Genomic DNA, 20,124 nt, shown 5'->3' with positions numbered 1-20,124 from the left:
ACTATTAGAATGGCCAAAATTCAAAACACTAACAATACCAAATATTGGCAGGGATCTGGAACAATAGGAACTCTCATTCATTGCTGATAGGAATACAAAATGATACAGCCACTTTATAAGATAGCTGGACAGTTTTTTCTAAATCTAAATATACCCCTACTACACGATACAACAATCCTACTCCTTGGTATTTACCCAAATGAGTTGAAAACTTATGCCTACCTCAAAACCTGCAAATGGATTTTTATAGCAATATCAATCATAATTGCTAGAACTTGGAAGCAACCAAGAGGCCCTTCAGTGTGTGAATGAATAAATGAGCTGTAGTACATTCGACATTGAAATATTATTCATTGTTAAAAAGTAATGAACTATCAAAGTATTAAAAGACAGAGAAAAGTGAAATTCACATTACTAAGTGAAAGAAGCCAATGTGAAAAGGCCAATACTATGTGATTTCAACTACAGTTGACCCTTAATACAGGTTTGAACTGCCCAGGTCTACTTATATGGGGATTTTTTTAAAAATAAGTACATTTAGCCCTTCATGTGTATGAATTTCTGCATTTGCAACCAAATGTAGATCAAAAATAGAATATTCACTGGATGCAAAGAACCATGCTTATTAAGGGCCAGCTTTTTGTATGCGGTTACCACAGGGCTGACTATAGGACTAGTTTATGCATGGATTTTAATATATGTGGCTAATCCTGGAATCAATCCCCGAAGTATTTTGAGGAATGAGTATATATGATAGTCTTTGCTGGTTATAGTGTAACTATAAGGACCAGAGTTCATATAGTAAACATAGGGTCTCAGGGAAGGGGCCTAGGGTCAGTCAGTACTTACTGTTGCAGTAGTAAAAAAGCATAGCAATGGGTATAACTTATTAAAGACTTGTTGAGCAATCATGCCTTTCATCTTTGTTTCCTAGGCAGAGGACTTATTAAGCCATAATAGGTATCATTAATGAGGGGCCACTTCACGGGTGACATAGCTATGACTCCGTAGGTGTCATAATCTGAGCCTTATGAGTATTTAAGATTTAGTTGGTGTTTTCATGTGTTCTTTTTGTCTGTTCTCCTTTATTCTGTCTGATGTGTAGCACAAGTTACTTGGTTCCAACCATATCTTATCAGTTTCATCCGTCCTATTTATTTTTCTTGTTCTTTAGATTAGAATTAGGTGTTTTCCATAAATAAAACACACATTTATAGCTCTGTATTATATCATGTCTCAGAGCCGAAAAGAAAATTCTTCTTTAACAGTGATTTTAGCCAGTTGTATCCATCACCGAAACTATTGTTTTAAAATGATTTAAAAATTTCCCCCACCCCTCCGATTTAAAATTTCAAAATAAATATCTTTTTTAATCGAATCCCTGATATTTGAAAGTGCTCCCCTAACCTTTCACACCTCAGTATCCTGTGTAAGTACTTTCTGCATGAATGCTTGCTCCCTGAGAAATTGCAAATTTTTAATATAATTCATCCCTTTAGTAGACGGCTAAAATTGTTATAAAACTTTTCCTAACATTGTGCCAAAGTTTGACTATTTGTAACTTGCATGTATTAGCCCTAGTTTATTTCTTAGGAATTATTTCTTAAATCTTTTGGGTGAGAAACTCCCCTGACAATCTGATAGAAGCTATTTACTAACCCCTTTTCAAGGGGAAGGTGTACATTTTTATAATTTCTTTTTTTTGTTTTTGAGTGGGAGTCTCACTCTGTCGCCCAGACTAGAGTGCAGTGGCGCACTTCCGGCCACCGTAGCTTCCACCTGCTGGGCTCAGGCGATCCATCCACCTAAGCCTTCCAAATAGCTGTAACTACAGGCACGCACTACCATGCCCAGCTAATTTTTGATTTATTGTAGAGATGCGATCTCGCCAAGTTGCCCAGGCGGGTCTCAAACCTGCGGGCTCAGGCAATCCATTCACCTCAGCCTTCCAAAGCGTGGGATTACAGGCTGAGCCACCAAGCCCGGCTCATTTTTATAATTTCTAGCAAATGAAAACAGCACGTTCTCGAACTCTTTGAAGGCTTTTTTTTTTTTTGACAGTCAAGTTGAGTTCTTCTAGAATAAGATATAGCAAAGTGTTCCAATATATTTCCAATATATTAGAAGTATAATAAAGGTCTTAAGCTAAATAGTCTTGTTTCTTTTAGCCATTCATAAAATGTCTTGATTGTAGATGAACTATCCAGATCACTTGCCTTTGCTTATATACTAATGTCTTTGTCTTTCTGAATGGCATGTGTTTAATTTTCATTTGAAATAATGTCAGTATATTGGGACTGTTTCTTCACATACTTAGCACTTTTAGCTTTTCATACCACAGTATAGTGTTGTCTCTTACTGCTGCTGCTTAGCTTCATTTTTGTATTATCCAAATCTCCGAGACAGTGCTTAATACATTGTAGATGTTTCAGTTAATATTTGTTGAATGAATAAAAGTTCCTCTTCTTTTTTGCATCGAAAGCTGCCAAACTGGTTTTACCACATGTTATACTAGTGTGTCCTTGTGGGAGTGGGGTGTGAATATGTATTGCACCATACTTAAGTAGTAGCTGTTTGGACTCTAAACAGGAGATTTAACGCTCATGTGAAGTTTCATTATACAAGAGCAGCTATTTCTCCTGTTATTAAAATAGTTGCCAAGCAACACAAAGTATTGATAATTGATAATTTTTACCTTCTAGCATATAATACCATGTATAGTGAGTAGCACAGCATAGGTGCTTCACAAATGTTTGCTATCAAAGTGAGAAATTAATGACCATGAACTTGTATTACTTCGAGAGCTTTGCTCACTACTACTGAAAGAATTTTATACTCTAAAGTTTATAAATTGAATATATTCTTCCAAAGATGAGCAAATTAAATTAGAACTTCATGTATAATTTCTAGATCTCAAAATAGGACACCTTATCTTAGTTTTCAAAAAAAGATAATTAAGATATTGAAGTCATTATGTTAAGTGAAATACGTTTGACAGAGAAAGACAAATTTGTATGTAGAATCTGAAAATGTTGAAATCTTTGTAGAAGCAGGATGGTAGTTGCAAGCGGCTAAAGAAAATGAGTAGATGTTGGTTAAAGGGTACAAACTTTCAATTACAATCAATAAGTTCTGGAGGTACGGCATGGTGACTGTAGCTAACAATACTATATTTTTACTTGTGCCATCACCAAAAAAAAAAAAAAAGAAGATAATGAGGTGCTGTGATAGATGTATTAACTAACTTGACTGTGGTATATATTTGACTATATATAGATATATCAAATCATCATACTGTACATCATAGGTTTAGACAGTTTTGTCGACTATATCTCAATAAGGGTGGAAAAATAAAATGAAAAATAATTTGCTGCACTTGATAATATGTGATAGGCAAGCCTATGGCATAATTTTAGGGCTTCACCTCTTTGGGCCATATCTTACCAGTTCATTCTGGGTTTATAGTTCCTGTGACCTGGGAAATTTATTTTGCTGCTTCACAGGCAATTTAAATCAGCCTTGAAATCTTTTGTTGAATTATTAACTACACTTCTGGTTCTCCATGTCTTCTCTTCAGGAACTTTGTTCCTGTTAGTATGTATAGAAAGTAGGATTAACAATGATTAAATCCTTACCTTTTCTAAGCATCAAGAAGGAAACTACCCTTGAGGTTATATTGTTTACTATTTGTACTTTGTTCTCTTTTGCTGTGATCTGGGAAGCAGCATTTTCACTTTCCCAGCCTATTGCTTTAGCTACTTGATAGTTTTAGGAAGCCAGGAGATTTTTAAATAGGTATCTTTCTGCATAGTATCAAAGAGCTTATTTTCTACCAGCTCTAGGTTTTTCGCATTTGAAAACCTGGTGTGTATAATTGGATAGAGTTTAAAGAACCTCTACATGGTTCAAATAGCTGCATGCTGAGAGTGGGCAGCTTTCCAATGTAAGCTATTGGTAAATTATTTAAAGGCCCTGTGGTTCCTGAGAAAGTAGAATATTGTGTGAGCAAAGTGACAAGGAAGACTGATCATTCAAGAGAATGTCTAAACTCTGAACTGGGAAGTTCTGCCCTAAGATCTGTTCACTCTAAGGCAGGTGTTCTTAACCAGGATTTGTAGTCCCCTGAAGCAATGGTTTCCACAGGTGACTGAACCTCAGAACTAACCCAGGGAGCTTTTTAAAACTGAGAATTCCTGGGCCCCATCCACAAAGCAAGGAGTAAGACTTTGAAATGTATAAGGAGCATGTTCTTCACATAATCTTGCAACATCTGAAATTGTGAAGCAAAATATTGTGTGTCTCATGTTTCTTTTGAAGCTGTACCTTCAAAAAGTTTAAGAACATTTGCTGTAAGCCTCTGATTCTGAAACTTACTAGTGCATTAGAGTTATCCAAGAACTTGTTAAAACAAAAATTGCTGAACCCCACTCCCAGAATTTTTGATTCTGTAAGTCTGGTGTGCATCCCAAGAATTTGCATTGTTAAATACAGCGGGCCCTTGAAAGATGTCCTTTTGTTATAACATGGATAAGAAAAATTGATTTCTTTCTGCAGCTGTTATTGAATAAATGGGCTCACTATCAGATGTGCACAGAAGCCAATAATGTGGCACCAGCTTTTGAGAAAAAAATTATTGCAGAACCGGCCAGCAAAGAGACAAGAAGTTGGACTTAAATCTTTTTCCCCAGTTTGGGGTCAGGGGAAGCTTTGGGCACAGAGGGTAAGGGAAAGAATTTAGGAATATTGGCTTGACAGGGTCTGATTGAAGGGCTTCAAATATGGCCACTCATAGTTTGTTGAAGCAGAATTAAGCCCTGGATCATTTAGACTACTGGAACTCTTCTGAGGGAATTTTGGCATACATGTTCTGGTCATGTCCTGGTCTTTTTGGTTCTGAGTGGAGGAATCATTGGTTTAGGATGTTAGAGGTCAAAACTTTCTATATTGTGCATGTCCGGGCTGTGTGACTAGGAGTTTTTTGGCTCTGTTATATGTACAACATAACCCAACATTTTGTTATCAATAAGTAGACCCAGTTTGAGCTGGTCCTGTGGTTACAAGGCCACTGTCTGTGAGGAGTTTGCACTTATTTCCATGTCTGTTGTTTCCTCCCACATCCCAAAGATGTGCAAGTTAGGGTAATTGACATGTCTAAATTGTCCTAGTATGAGTGAGTGAGTGAGTGAGTGAGTGTGTGTGTGTGTGTGTGTGTGTGTGTGTGTGTGTGTGTCAGCCTATGGTAAAATTGGTTTCATTATATGTTGTTCCACTTTAAAGCCACAGTTTCCAAGAACTTAACAATGGGAGGAGTTGCTGTTGTTCCTTAGTGTTGCCAATGCTGCTGGACGGGAGGGCCCTTTGGGATCCACTGTTCTTGGTCTTGGCTAACAGTACTCTATACCTTCAGCATCAAGCTCTGTAGGGAAGCAAGTTGCACCTTTTAGGATTCTTCACCAATTAATGACAATGATACACGTAATGAAGCATAACAAAACTGTGTTTAGTTCACAGAATTAAAGACTTTGACTTTAAAGTATTTTCTATCAATTACAAACTATGATCCACTAAATTAGTTTCCTTCCCTTCTAACATGTTGTGGAACAACTTACATTCCTTTTTTCCTAGCAAAGGACTTGACAAAGGAAAATACACAGGCATTTTAAATTTGACTCTCTTGACAAACCTAGTTCAAGAACAATTGCTTCTCCATGTAGCATTTTACTTCTTGTCAGAGTAGAAAAGTATATTTCCATGGCCACTTTAAACAGCTTGATTTTGGTTTTTATACTAAATTATGTAACTTTTAAAGTATGTCCATGTTCTCCAAGGAGAAGTACAATGCAGCACATAAGTGAAAACAAAATATAACTTGACCCAAATGTGATAGGAAGCAGGAAAAATGATTCTGAGAATACCTGAAATGAAGAAAACTGGTTATTTTTAAAAACTCAAAAAGCAGGTGGCCAAGTGGCCAGTACAGGGAATCTTTCAAATCCTCAAAGAAAGAACAACTGTTAACAAATCTATAAAACACTACTAAACCCACAGGAGTCCTTAAAAAGAAGTTTATTTGCTTAGACTGCATGCAGACTATCTGAAACTTTGAAGAAAACTACAACCCTGGAAGAAATCTTTATTATCTATGAAGAATCTTTTTTGTTTTTTAAGAAAGCAGGATTTATTGAGAGGACAAAAAACCTCCCACAATGGGAGGGGACCCGAAGGGGTTGCCCTATGAAGAATATTAGCATAAGTTATCAATACTTAACAAAATTTGATTGAAACCTTGTTTTTTGTTGTTGTCGTTTGTTTTGAGTCAAAGTCTCATTCTGTCACCCAGACTGGAGTGCAGTGGCACTATCACAACTCACTGCAGCCTTGACCTCCATGGGCTCAGGTGATCCTTTGCATCATGTTCCCAAGTAGCTGTGTGTGCCTCCGTACCGGCTTATTTTTTTTATTTTTTGTAGAGACTAGGTCTCACTTTGTTGCCTAGGCTGGTCTTCAACTCCTGGCCTCAAGCAATCCTACCTCAGCCTTCCAAAGTACTAGGATTATAGGCATGAGCCAGTGTGCCTGACCTGAACCTTTGATAACTTCAGTATTCATATATTTTGATCTAAGTGCTACTTAGCATAGTTGATTATTATTACCTAAATGTATTAATTTATTTCTTATTTTTTTTGGAAACAGGGTCTTGCTCTGTCGCTCAGACTGGTGTACAGTGGGGTGATCATAGCTCACTTCATCCTTAAACACCTGGGTTCAAGCCTGCTCCTACCTCAGCCTCCCAAGTAGCTGGAACTACAGGCATGTACCATCATGCCTGGTAATTTGAAAATAATTTTTGTAGACATCGGTATCTCACTAGTCACCCAGGATAGTCTATAACTCCCAGTGACAAACAATCCTCCTGCCTCAGCTGCCTAGAGTGCTGGGATTACAGGCATGAGCTGGCCTCACTGTATTAATTTTTTTAATACTCCAAAATAGCTACTGTTTTATATCATATCCTTAATGGAAATTGTGAATCCCATTTGTTCACTGAAAAATTCAGCTTTCAGATTGTTGCTGACATCATCAGAGTTTTTGACAAATAAGGAGGTAATGGGGAAATAATTGTAGAGCCTTGTTGACTTGTACTGCACAAGAAACAGATGTTTGCCAGATGGAAATGAACCAGTAAAGAAATTGATGTCTTATTCAAGTTTCTAAGAGCACAAACAATGAAATGATTAGGAAAAATTGGAAAATACATTTTAATATTAGATTTAGACTGAAAAAAACCAGGAAATCAGTCATATGCAAACACAGTGTTTTATGTCCTACTCTCTGAGGATGGTATGCTTGACAGGATCCAAGACTGGAGACAGTTTAATTTAGCTTAACTTCAATTTTTCCTGTGATTTCATGATGATTACCATTTTAACACATGCTTTGCATTTATGGTTGATTGATTTAAGTGTATAATATTTCTTATTCTACAAAATTATATGTGCTTTTATATCATTAAGAGGTGGACCACAACAATCCCGTGCCATATAAGCCTCCTGTGTAGTTTTATTTCTGTCAAGTAAAATAGCCTACCTGTTTGACTTAATCTATTTTGAAATGGGAGTTGTTACTTTTTTACTTTTAATTCTGTCACCTATGTGAATAATACATATGAACACTTGGCAATACTTCTTTTATGTTTTTTCCTATATTCAAAAATAGTAGCAATGTTTATGAAAAGTTTTGTTTAATCTTGTTTCTCTACACTTTGCTCTTAAACATTAAGTGGTTTGAACAAGATAACATTAGAATCTTAGAATTAGAAACTTCATAATTTTTATAAACCACCCCTGCCAGAGCTAGAGATGGGATCCTTTTTTCCACTTGATTTTCATTCAGATTCTTCTTAATTACTTCTAATGATAGCAAGCATACAACCCTATGAGTAAGTATGCTTTGGCTACAGAGTTTGTTAGAATTTTGTTGGTTCTTTGTGCTGAGCAGAAATTTTACTCAAAATTTTACTTTCAGATTTTTTCCTTTTCAGTTAAGCTAACCCTTTAATTAATTATACATAATTATTGTGTGTGCTTATTCAGGCAAAACATTCTCCATTCCTTCATGTGATTCTAATATTCTATGATTTTTAAACATTTCAGTTTTTAGTTATTCCTTTTATTTTAGTTATTATTTTATTCCTTTTTCAGTTTTTAGTTATTATAGCCTTAAAATGAACAGGATGGTCAGAGATTTTATAACCAGTATGAAATCTAAAGGAACTATTGTCTCCATTCTTCTGGGTATTTCGTGTCTTTGTTAGTAAATTCAAATTTTTATTTGTTTGTATGTTTTTTGAGTTGGAGTCTCACTTTGTCTCCCAGGCTGGAGTGCAGTTGCATGCTCATGGCCTTCAACAGCCTCAACCTGTTGGGCTCAGGTGATCCTTCTGCCTCAGTCTTCAAAGTAGCTGGAACTACAAGCATGTGCAACCACGCCCGGCTAATTTTTTTAGTTATTGTAGAAATGACGTCTTTCCAAGGTGCCCAGGCTGCTCTTGAACCCCTGGGCTCAGGCAGTCCTCTCACCTCTGTCTCTTAAAGTGTTGAGATTACAGGTGTGAGCACCGTGCCTAGCTCAATATTTTATTTGGCTGACTCCTTTTTGAAAAATATGTACCATGTATTGACTTAGTGTCTTGAAACCCTCTGGGATTCTTTCACATAAATTTCTAGGAAGCTAGTGCTTCCTTTCATTCTACTTATGTAGTTGGAATTTTTAAATCTAAATATAGGTCATAACCTTTTCGTGATGAAGTTTTGGGGTTAATCCTTCCAGCTTTTTTGTTGTTGTTGTGTTGTTGTTGCATTTCAGTGCATACAAATCCAGCCTTTTTGATCATTTTAAAATCTAGGTCTTATGTTTTTAATATCATACATTTATTAATCATTCTGTCATTTGTTAATTTGAATGTAAATATAGCTTTGAAGTGATAAGGAGTGTGCAGGACCAGATACAAAAGGATAGCATGTCTCAGATTAATAATAGCACTATTGAGCAGTACTCTTTAACCAGCAGCAAATACATCTGTAACTATCATCTAGCCCATATTTCATTTTTGATTTATCTGTTGCAGATTGTCTTGATAAAAGTTGTGTTAAAGTTAAGTTCTCTATATCTTAGTTTCAAATCTTATTTGATAACCTTTGTTTTTATTAAAAGGTAAATTACTCTCAATATATTTTGCTCTTACTTGACCAATGTGTTTTTTTTAATAATGTTCATTGTATGAATTATCCATTGTTGGGACTCAGTACATACCACCCCAGAGTATAACTGTAGGATACAAGATTATGCTATCTCCAAAATATTATTATTTTGCACATCAAACTGCATATAACACAAGTAGCTCTAAATGCTGTCCTTTTGTAAAATAAATTTACCACCTATGAAGGAAATCTCCTTTAGTAAAGCATCTGTATCAAAAGGGCTGCTCCAGACAACTTTTATTACATCAGAGAATTTTTATTTACATAGCAAGACTGTCTATTCATCATATGTTTCCTCCCCTCACCCTCTCATAACTTGTGTGACTTCAAGCCCCCAGAACCTATTTCTATATCTTCAGATGCTATATCAGTTTCAATTACCTGATTCTCCTTAAATCTCATATTTTCTGGGACTCTCATGATTAGGTATGTAATTAAATACGTTTTTTCTTCTGTTAATCTTGTCAATTTAATTTGGAGCCCGGCCAAGGAACCTAGAAAGGTAGAAGGAAGTCACTTTTCATTCCCCTACGTTTTGGAAGTTGTTGGTGTTTCAATTTACTAGCATATAGTTTCTAAATTGACCCTTTCCTTGTAAGTATCTATCTTTAATATTTTCATAAGGCCATGATTGTTTTTAAGACTACCAATAATGACTCTGAACGCATATATGTGACTTTGGTATTCTAACATGTAATTTATTTGAATGCATATTCTAACATGTAATTTATTTGAATGCACTTTTTTTTTTTTGAGTTTAGTCTCACTCTGTCATCCAGGCTGGAGTACAGTGGCACATTCACAGCTGCTGCAGCCTCGGACCTGCTGGGCTCAGACAATCCTTCTGTTTCAGCCTTCTAAGTAGCTGGAACTACAGGTATGCACCACCTGCCCAGCTGATTTTTTAAAAAATTTATTGCAGAGATGGGGTCTTGTCATGTTGCCCAGGCTGGTCTTAAACCCCTGGGCTCTGCCAGTCCTCTCATCTCAGCCTCCCAACGTGCTAAGATTACAGTGTGAGCCACCATGCGTGGCTTGAATGCACTTTATAAACTTGGATTGACTTTAAAAAAAAAAACTTAATAAAAGCATGAAGATGTTCATATTATTGTGTGTAATAATAGAAAATTGAAAGCAACTTAAGAATTCAACATTAACAGAATGAATAATAAAAATCATGCTTGAGTACTTATGTATTTACACGTATTAAGTAGTTACTTGAAATGACTGTAATATAAAACAGGAAAAGAGTATTAAGTAAAATAAGTAGCATAGAATTTGAATGTACCCTGAACCTTGGTATATAATATGCTTATGGGGGAAGAAATGCTGAAAGTATATTTAAATAATAGTTAACCTGCTGGGTTAACTAAGGGTAAGACTATGGAGTCCTTTTCATGTATTTTTTGTGTTTTTCATATTTTCTTGAAAATAATCATGTTACTTTTTTATTTAAAAGATGTGGGGTACAATTCAGGATTAGGTAGATAAGTGGTCATTGTACAGGTAAAGTTTGGGCCTCCCTTTGGTTCCTACTCAACTGGTTTGAAAACAGGTACCCTTATTGATGTTGTGTGTCCACCCCTCTCCCTCCCTGGCAGCATCCCGTTACTGTCAACCTCTTTCTTATAATATTAGGATACATTTTCAGGGTCCACTTATAAGTGAGAACATGTTAATCATGTTACTTGTAAAGAAAACTAATAATATTCCTGGAAACAATAAGGATCCTATTCTTTAATGTTTAGGTTTTCTTGAATCTCTAGTTTATACTTTTCATATTAAAAATACCTTTTCTTGACAGAAAAACCAGCAAGAAAATTAAACAAGCCTTTCTTCCAACTATTAGTAATTTATTATCTTTCCTAATATTCTTTTTATGAACATATCTTTAAAACCCCTTCATGCTAAATTACTTTTTCCCCAGCCCTGCTTATTTCCCCTTTCTGAAACTAAAAATATATAAATTTATTATGTCCTGATGCTTTTCTTCTTTGCAGTTTCTTCTAGACAGTTTCTTCTAGACAGTCTTCTTTGCAGTTTCTTCTAGAAGAAACTTTGCAGTTTCTTCTAGACAGTCTTCATTTTTCTCCATTTAAAGCTCAAAGTTTAAAGTTTAATTCAGCAGATGGCAAAACGTTTTGCTCTTTGCCCCTCCATGAAAGCTATAGTTCTTTCACACCATCTTACAATGTAAAAACCATTCATCTATGAATTAGAAAATCCAAGTTCTTGTCCAGCATTTCCACAAACAAGATTTTTGATAAGCAGGATCTCTTAAATTATCTTACTATTTATTCATTTATTCATTATATCTTGCTATTTATTCATTTATTCATCTGTAGGAATGAGATTATTAATCTTTGAAGTTTCATTTCCATTTTTAATAGCCTGTTTTCCCATTATTCAAAATTCCCTCTAATTTGAAAATCTATCTTCTTACCAAATTCCCATACTTCTCTGGGCCAATTTTGAGACTTTCTAAAGTATCCATTGATGACTGTGTCTACATACTCCAGTATTATACTGTAAGATTAATTGGAGCATTGGAATAATTTGTAATTACCTGTTAACAGTAGGTTCTATATGACTGATTTTTTTTTCCTCTTGTTTGAGAGCTTTCCTGTATACTTCTGTATGATTTTTTTTTTTTTGGGTAGAGACAGAGTCTCGCTATGTTGCCCAAGTTGGTATTGAATTCCTGGCCTCAAACAGTTTTTCCACCTTGGCCTTTTGAAGTGTGGGGATTACAGGCATGAACACCACTATGCCTGCCCAATGTGAACTTTAAAATTGATTTGTTCAGTTCTAAAACCTTGTTGGAATTTTTTTATCAGTCATATTAAAATTATTGAATAACCTATGGAAAACTTAAATCTTCATGATTGACAAAGATTTAAAGGAAAAATACTAAGTATTACGAATAGTATATATATATATATATATATATGAGAAAGGAAAACATAAATTTTCAAGCATGATTACAGCATTAATGAATTTTAAGATATTGACTTTTGAAGTAGCAATATTATCACTTCTAGTGGTTCTGAATAGAAACATGAATAACTTGGCAAAGAAGTTTTAGCATTTAATTCTAGTGATATTTCACTTCATGTGGTGATAGGATATAAGTTTGACTGTGTCCTAGTAACACTATAAAATGCCAGGTTAGAATATGAAAGTTCAGGTCTAGAATATCGTTTTAGATTACATGTTTATTTGTGGGGAAAAAATGGTTACCTTAATGGTATAAGGCAGGTGTTCAGTACTGGACTGAATCCTGTTAGGAACTGGGCTGCACAGCAGGAGGTGAGAGGCGGGCAAAAGAGAGACGCTTCATCTGTATTTACATTGGCTTGACATCGTTTGCCTTACCATCTGAGCTCCACCTCCTGTCAAATCAGCCCAGGGCATTAGATTATATTCTTATAGGAGTGTGGAACCTACTATGAACTGCATGCAAGGGATCTAGGTTGTGGGCTCCTTATGAGTCTAATGCCTGATGATCTGAAGTAGAGCTGAGGCGGTGATGCTAGCTCTGGGGAACCGCTGCAAATACAGATTAACATTAGCAGTGAGGTTTGACTGCACCGAGACCATAATAAATCAATTGCTTGTATACTCGTGTTAAAGCTCTATCAGTGAATGACAGGTGAGTTGAAGTCCTTCATTTGTAGGTCTGCATCTTGTGGCAGGCTTTAAGTCAGAATCTAACACTTATTTTAGTCTGTACATGGACGGTTCATTATTTTATTTACCACTAATGTCTGCACCTCTTTTTTTTAATGGTGAGTTGTATAATTATTAAATATTACAATGTAACAGTATTATGTGATTGAATCATACCAAAACCACCACCTCACCTTCTCCCCACCAATGGAAAAATTGTCTTCCATGAAACTGGTCCCTAATGCCATAAAGGTTGGGGATCACTGGTATAAAGTACAAAGTTGTAGAGAAAGAAGAAGTAATATATACCTCGTTATTAGGAGAAAGACAGACTAATCAGGGTGATTTGAAAGTCATAGAGATAATAAATGTATTATAAAACTACTCTCATGTTGCAGTATATGCCTTACTAATATTCAGAAAGTCTAGAAGGAAAAAATAAAGGGTACCTAGTGTCATAATGCTATTAAAAATATAAACTGGTGGAAAGCGTTTTTAACAAATGAATACAAGTCATGTTTGACTTCTGCAATTACAAGAGGTGCTCAAAGTGGTTACCATCGTGTCCAGACTCTTCTGAATGTAGTGAGCTACTGCTTGAGTGGCGTTGACAAGGGTACTCTTGTATCGCTGTGCATGCTGTTTCAGTTCCTTCCTGAAGAAACACCGATGTAGCTGATTTTCTACAGTATACCACATCCTTTAACATCCTGCATAGGTAGAAGTCAAGGTGTGTTAAGTCAAATACCACTTCTAAATGATCTTGCACTCCTAGAAGGACAACCGTGGTTCTGCTGTTTTTTTTTTTTTTTTTTAAACTGCTCTGCCTGTTGCATGGTGATGCTAGTATTCACTTGATTAACGCCATCTTTTGAGTGGATGTCATAGTACACATTGCTATTGTAATCAATTCAACTTCAAAAAGTAATGCATAGCCGGGCGGCTCAGCCTGTAATCCCAAGCTTTTGGGAGGCTGAGGTGAGTGGATTGCCTGAGCCCGCGGGTTCGATACCTGCCTGGGCAGCGAGACCTCATCTCTACAATAAATCAAAAAATCAGCTGGGCGTGGTAGCGCGTGCCTGTAATTCCGGCTACTTGGAAGGCTGAGGTGGAAGGATCGCTGGAGCCCAGCAAGTCGAGGCTGCGGTGGCCGGGAGCGCCCACTGCACTCCAGTCTGGGCGACAGAGTGAGACTCCAATTAAAAAAAAAAAAAAAGTAATACATAGATAACATCTCCTAAAATGTGTATACTTTTTGTTTATATATATTTTGGGGCACCGTGTGTGTGTGTGTGTGTGTGTGTGTTCATGTATTTTTATAAATTAATAAAACAATATTGCATATTGAAAAGTATTTTTATAAATTTAGCCAGCTTTCATATAAGGCCATATCAAGTTGAATTCCTGTAGCCACTGTTTATCTTCTTTTCTCACCTGTATGCCTAAAAAATACTTATAGTACTAGTTCATTAAATATGCCAGTTTTTTTGTTTTTTCTTAAAGTTTATATAATTTTAAAAATCCACTGGCTTGTTTAGGCTTTCACACATATAAAGAGAATAGATTTATTCTTTTTATGGCCCAAGATAAGTGGAATAAAATGCTCATTTATTTTAATTCTAAATTATACATATAAGGTTCTCACTATTATTGGAAGGGGCAGATTTTCTTCGAATAGGCAAACAATTTAGCCTTCCTTTTAGCCTCTGTTTACTTTCTGACCTCTGTTGATTTATTCAGCTTGTAACCTAGAAACCAGCTAAAAAGGAAGGAAGTCAGAGATGTGTATTTCTGGGCAGTAACTGGAGTAGTTTCCTCTTCCCCTGGCCTGGTGTAGCTGCCAAAAAAGGCTTTTTTTCCCCACCCCCGCCTCCCAATAAAAAAAGAAAGAAAGAAAAATTAACAATAACTCTTCACCTTTTTTCCTTAGTCCAATAATGAAGATAGAAGTCATAACAACCACTTTAAAGGACTGATAATGCTATTCTCCTCTTGGTACTCTGATCTATCATCCCTAATGAATTGTAAGAACAGGAGTAAAATAAGACTTTATGTAAAAGCTTGAAAATTATGCTTGATATTAAGTGGTTTCTCTATATCATTACTTTTACCAGAGTGCCAGACCAGAGTCTCATTAATATTTTTATATTAGCCATACGTTGGTGGCATGTGCTTGTAGTCCCAGCTACTTAGGAGATTTAGACTGGATTGCTTAAGCCCAGGAGTTCAAGGCTGCAGTGAGCTATGATTGGGCTGCTGTATGCAAGCCTGGGCAGTAGGACAAGACAGAGACCAGTCTCTAAACGTATGTACATATATATCATTTTTTCAAGCCCACTTTAGGTGTGTAAAAGGTATTCATTAGGAGATAGCTGTAACTCTTTGCATTCTTCCTTTGCATCAAGTATTGGCTGGAGAAGCTCTTTGTAGTAGTGGTTTATAGTAACATAGATATAGTTTGAAGTACTTTAAAAAAATGTTTCTTTTTCAGTGTTGATGTTGTATACTTTGATTTTACTTAAAAAAAATAATATTTTGTATGTTACTAGGAATGCATGACTTGAGAAAATTGTATTGCTGACCAAGAATGATTCTGTGGAGGACTTACGATAGTACTTGAGCAACAAAGACAGCTGTTTTTAAGCTTATTTCATATATAGTATAGTGAAGCCTGAGTTAATTGAATATTTTAAGATAAATCCTATAAAATATTAAACTCATTTTCTAACAAACAATAAATTGGAGAAAGTACTTTTAAGTTTGAATGTACTAAAATTTGATAGTCTAATATTAATCTGTATCAAACATTTTTTTTGTTGTTGTTTGGAGCTCAGAATAAGGTGGCCATATTTATCAAGTTGTTTGCTTGGTGACTTATATGATATTGTGAGTTTTAAAAAATTTCCGTATGTGTTTCTATTATGACTGAAGTATTAGGATGCTATGTTTGATTTAATATTCACTTAAGCATTATGAAAAACACTTTAAAGTTTCATGTTAGCACCATCCATGTTCCATAAAATAAAATATTACATTTTAGGTGCTATTTATGTTCTATAAAATAAAGTCATATTTTTACAGCCTTAGACTAATCATTTCCCATCTCTACATCCTTAAAACGAGATTTTATACGTTCGAGCCTATTGTATACTAAATGGAAAATATCTTCTCTTCAGTCGTTACCCTGATAATTTTTGTGACATGAAAGTGATACATCTAGAGTAGCTACAAGAGATTACATTAAATATGTGGTATTAAAAAATCAGTATGGGGGTGGGGACAAAAATAATAATAAAAATAAATCAGTGTGAATTTTTAGACTTACTGAACTTGAAATACCTACAGGGGGACAAATTTTTAATAAAATTTGCATAATCATATAAAAATAGGTTCAGTATTTTCTTGCACTTGCAGGTATATTTCCAAATTTTCAGTGCATGATAACCATACCTATTTCCTCTGTTTCATCATGTGTTCTCTACAACAAAACTGAACCCATTTCATTTAAATTTTAATACAAAAGCATGGTTGACTGAGTATATGGCTAACTTTCCTTCCCCAAGTCAGAAACTGGTAAATTTCACTGGTTACTTTAAGGGTTAAAATTTACTTATTGTGACAAATTAGATTTGACTTGATATTTTGCATACAGCCACAAATGCATACTCTACCTCTGCTCCTTGATTTGTTGAGTAGCTGAAGTTAATTTTATGTTGTCGTGTAAGCCTCTACTATAGAATGAGAAATTATTAGGTCATCCCAGTACAGTAGAAATAAAGCGTGAACTACATGAGTGATTTTAAGTATTTTAGTATTTACAGTAAAAATTTAAAGTTAGGTAGATTAATTTTACTCCATTTTATTTAACCTAGTATATCCAAAATACTAATTTAACATGTAGTCAACATAAAATTATTTATGAGGTATCTTACATCCTTTTTTAAAAAATACACAATGTGTAATTTATACATATAGCACACATCTTAATTCAGATTGACCGTATTTCAGGTGCTCAAATGCCACATGTGGTTAGTACTATATTGGACAAAACTCTAGAATTTAGATAGAAGACACCATATTAGATAACACATCAGAAAAATGTAAGTTATGCTTTTGAATTACATCTTTATCTGAGGGCTGTCTAGATTAAATTGTTTTTATAAAGAGTGAAAAGTGTTTCAGTAGTATTTTTAGATCTGCCAAAATAAATATTGCCAGTTTGTATGCCTTTTTGAATAAAATGCCTCTGAGATTGTTGTTATGTCGTTTGATTTCACTCAGACTGTTAAACCAAAAATATTTCAAATTGATTTTTTCTCTGAATTTTTCAGTGGGGAAAACGATTAAACTAAAAAATAAATTCTTGCTTGAAAACATACAAAGTATTTTTGATGGTTTAAAATTGTACTTTATTTTTGCCAACTTCAGAGATATTTACGTATTATTTATTTTCTGCACTTTCTAACCTTGGTAAATCTGGAAAGCAAAAACTTTGAATTTGCATTTGCTTTATGAAGGAGACAGTAAACTTGAGCTCTCAGTCTCGCCACTAGTCTGTCTTTGTCTGTTGTTAAAATTATGAGCCAGTCTCTATGGCCGCAGCCAAATGAGTAATCACCAGTAATGTGACTCGTGCTGGAAGTGACTCCATCAGCACCTGTGACGGGGGATTAGTTACAGTTTACAGAGCACCGCCTCTTCCCTTCTCTCAGTGTGCCCTAAGCCAAGTACTCGTTCTCATTTGGGTGTCTGCACTGTTGGAAGCTACTGCAGTGTTTCCACGCAGACAGCGTACAGTGGGGAAGGCTTTCTCTAGCTGATGGATGGCTGTTCTCTTTATTTGGAGTATCTTACTGGTTATGTAAGCGACCTCGGGAGAAATTATCCTAACCCAGATCGGAGGATGCAGTAGTGCTTCAGCTGCAGGATTTCTTAGTCGTTAACACCACAGTGCTGATGACAAAGAGCGAGTTGTAATCCTCATCATTGCCAGGGCTGAGCCAGAGCAGACAGAAAATCGTCATTTGCTCGTCGGAGGCTTGTTAGGTTAGAGCTCCTGCTTCGGTCTGTGGTCTTGGCTTTTCTTCCTATACAATGACGCCGCTGCAAGTTAGCTCAGAAATGCTTGGTTTGAGAGACATTTGCCTGTGATTTTGAAGACTGAAGAAGTATTTACGCTAGATAAAAAATACTGATGAAGAACAAAATGGAAATTTCAGCAGTACTTGTTGGCCTTTAAAGCCTTGTCGTGGATTTCTGAGATTTAAAGGTACTTTAAAATTCTCAAGAACAAAGTACGTTTTGTATTTTTCTGCTTCCTTTTTCTTTTGTCTTAATTTACATTTGGTTTTTCTTCTCGGCCTTAGGAATTAAGGTCATTGCCTTTTATAGATCTAGCCTGTGTTCTTAGTTAAAATTTTTTTTTTAACTTTTGTTTAGAAAGGTTTATGTGTTTGTAGTAACAAAACTGTTAAAGATATTAATTAAAAAACTAGTTCAGTTGTTTAAAGTATGGCAGAAGTGTTTCAAATTAGTGTTTTTAGACTATCATGTTTCAAGGGAAGTAGGGGTATTTGTTTTGTGAGGTTTTCTTGGTGGTGTATTCCCTCCCCACCCCCAACTTGTTTTCTAACAGTATCGTGTTTTTCAATAGACCTGCTTGGGTGGGAATTTGGACTTTGTTCTTTTAAGTCACTCCAGGCCCCCCCCCCCCTTTTTGGTAGACTAAGCCTTGACTTATAAAATGTTGCTTAGATTGTTTTCTGCTTTAGTATTTAACCTTTGGTGAAATTTAAATCAGTATTTTTGTAGTTACAGAGATTGGTTTTTCTTTTTAAAGTTGGAAAAGGAATTGTTAACTGCTAACCGGAGAATGTTAGAAACTAAGACTGCAGACATAACCTCCGTGTATTTCCTGTTAAATGTTAAATGCTGAGCGTTAACATGGGTTGTTTGAGCAGCTGAGTTGTGTTTGAGAGCTGCAGCTGATTTATTTTAAAAATGTTTTTCGGGGAGGGCTCATCTGTTCGCCTCTTCCTCATGTGAATGGAATGTGGTGCAGCATGGAGCCCCAAACAGGATACAGTTGTTCTGAGCATTCTTCCTATAGTTGGTAGGCCCTACTAGAAATGCAGGCTCTCAGCTATATTTATTTTGGCTTTAGACTATTTTTACAGTATATTTAACATTGATAAATGACCTTAAAAGACCATTAATAAAATTAAGTGTTTGGTTTCAACATGGATATTCAGATTTAAACAAATAATTTTATTTGAATTTTCAGATACTTTTTTTCAGCATTTGAATAATAGTCTTTTGTGATTAGGGCCATATTCCACTGTGACTTTCGTCAGATGGTAGCTCATTGCTTCCCCTTAGGCTGTGGAAGTTCCTCATTAAAAAAATATATCTTTAGAGCATTGAATTAGTTAATACATGAATTCTGGTTTCTTTACATTCCAGTGCACCTAGACCCATGAAATATTTTACTACAGATTCATCATAAAAGGAAAGGATCCATTTGTTTTTATTGCAATATGAATATTTTTATTTTTAAACAAAGTTTCTCTTTGAAACATGTTAGTGTTGGATATAAAAATTAACAGTGGTCTCATCGTTGATGTGACACTTAAAAAATCAGGGTGTATTTTAACATCATTTCATAGGTTGTTTACCTTTCGTTTTTCCATGAAGTAAAATAGTTGCACATATTCACTATTGCTCATTTAATACATATTGAAGCATTTACTTAACAAATACTGTAAAAGTATCAGCACTTTTTATTTGCTATGTGAGAAGTAGCAAATAAACTTCAGACCGCCATTTGTAGATGATTATATGTAATCATGTCCTTGTTCTTAAGAGTACTCATATTTGATTGTTGTCAGCTAATTCTTTTACATTTCTGGCAGCCAAATTTTTTTGTGGTTTTCAGTTAGGTATTTTAAAACATGAAAAATTCGTTTTTGAAGTTTTATCCTAGAAATCTTTTTTTCTAATTAACTCAGAGTAATTTAAATTATAAGTTGGCTTGTTGAAATTTACTCTTAGAACTCTGACCTCCCTTGTAAAGGAGAACTCAGAGATTCTCTTCAGAAGAATGTTTTTCATATTATAAAATGACTGGGTCTCATAGGAAATGCAAACCACCTGTATTATTTGCGTAAGAAAGAGGCACTCCAGACAGAAGTTTACT

The 20,124-nt window shown here is 35.2% G+C and overlaps 1 protein-coding gene across 6 annotated transcripts in view; it reads left to right on the top strand.

The window, feature by feature from the left end:
* The window catches only part of JMJD1C (jumonji domain containing 1C), a 265,229-nt gene that overhangs the window by 152,697 nt on the left and 92,408 nt on the right, over window positions 1-20,124 (top strand). For 2 of the 6 annotated variants that reach the window (XM_021711364.1, XM_021711361.1), the window contains exon 1: window positions 17,646-18,223. The exons of 2 other annotated variants lie outside the window; for them this stretch is intronic. The gene's annotated coding sequence lies outside the window, so the exon portion shown is untranslated. Of the gene's footprint in view, window positions 1-17,645; window positions 18,224-20,124 lie in introns of those variants that run through there. 2 more of the 6 variants (XM_021711363.1, XM_021711362.1) reach the window with 2 other exon arrangements.

The sequence above is a fragment of the Carlito syrichta genome, unplaced genomic scaffold (genome assembly GCF_000164805.1).
Source record: "Carlito syrichta isolate Samal-C Ts95f unplaced genomic scaffold, Tarsius_syrichta-2.0.1 Scaffold302087, whole genome shotgun sequence".
In the NCBI taxonomy this organism is placed as follows: domain Eukaryota; kingdom Metazoa; phylum Chordata; class Mammalia; order Primates; family Tarsiidae; genus Carlito; species Carlito syrichta.
This window is presented reverse-complemented; position numbering and strand designations above follow the sequence as displayed.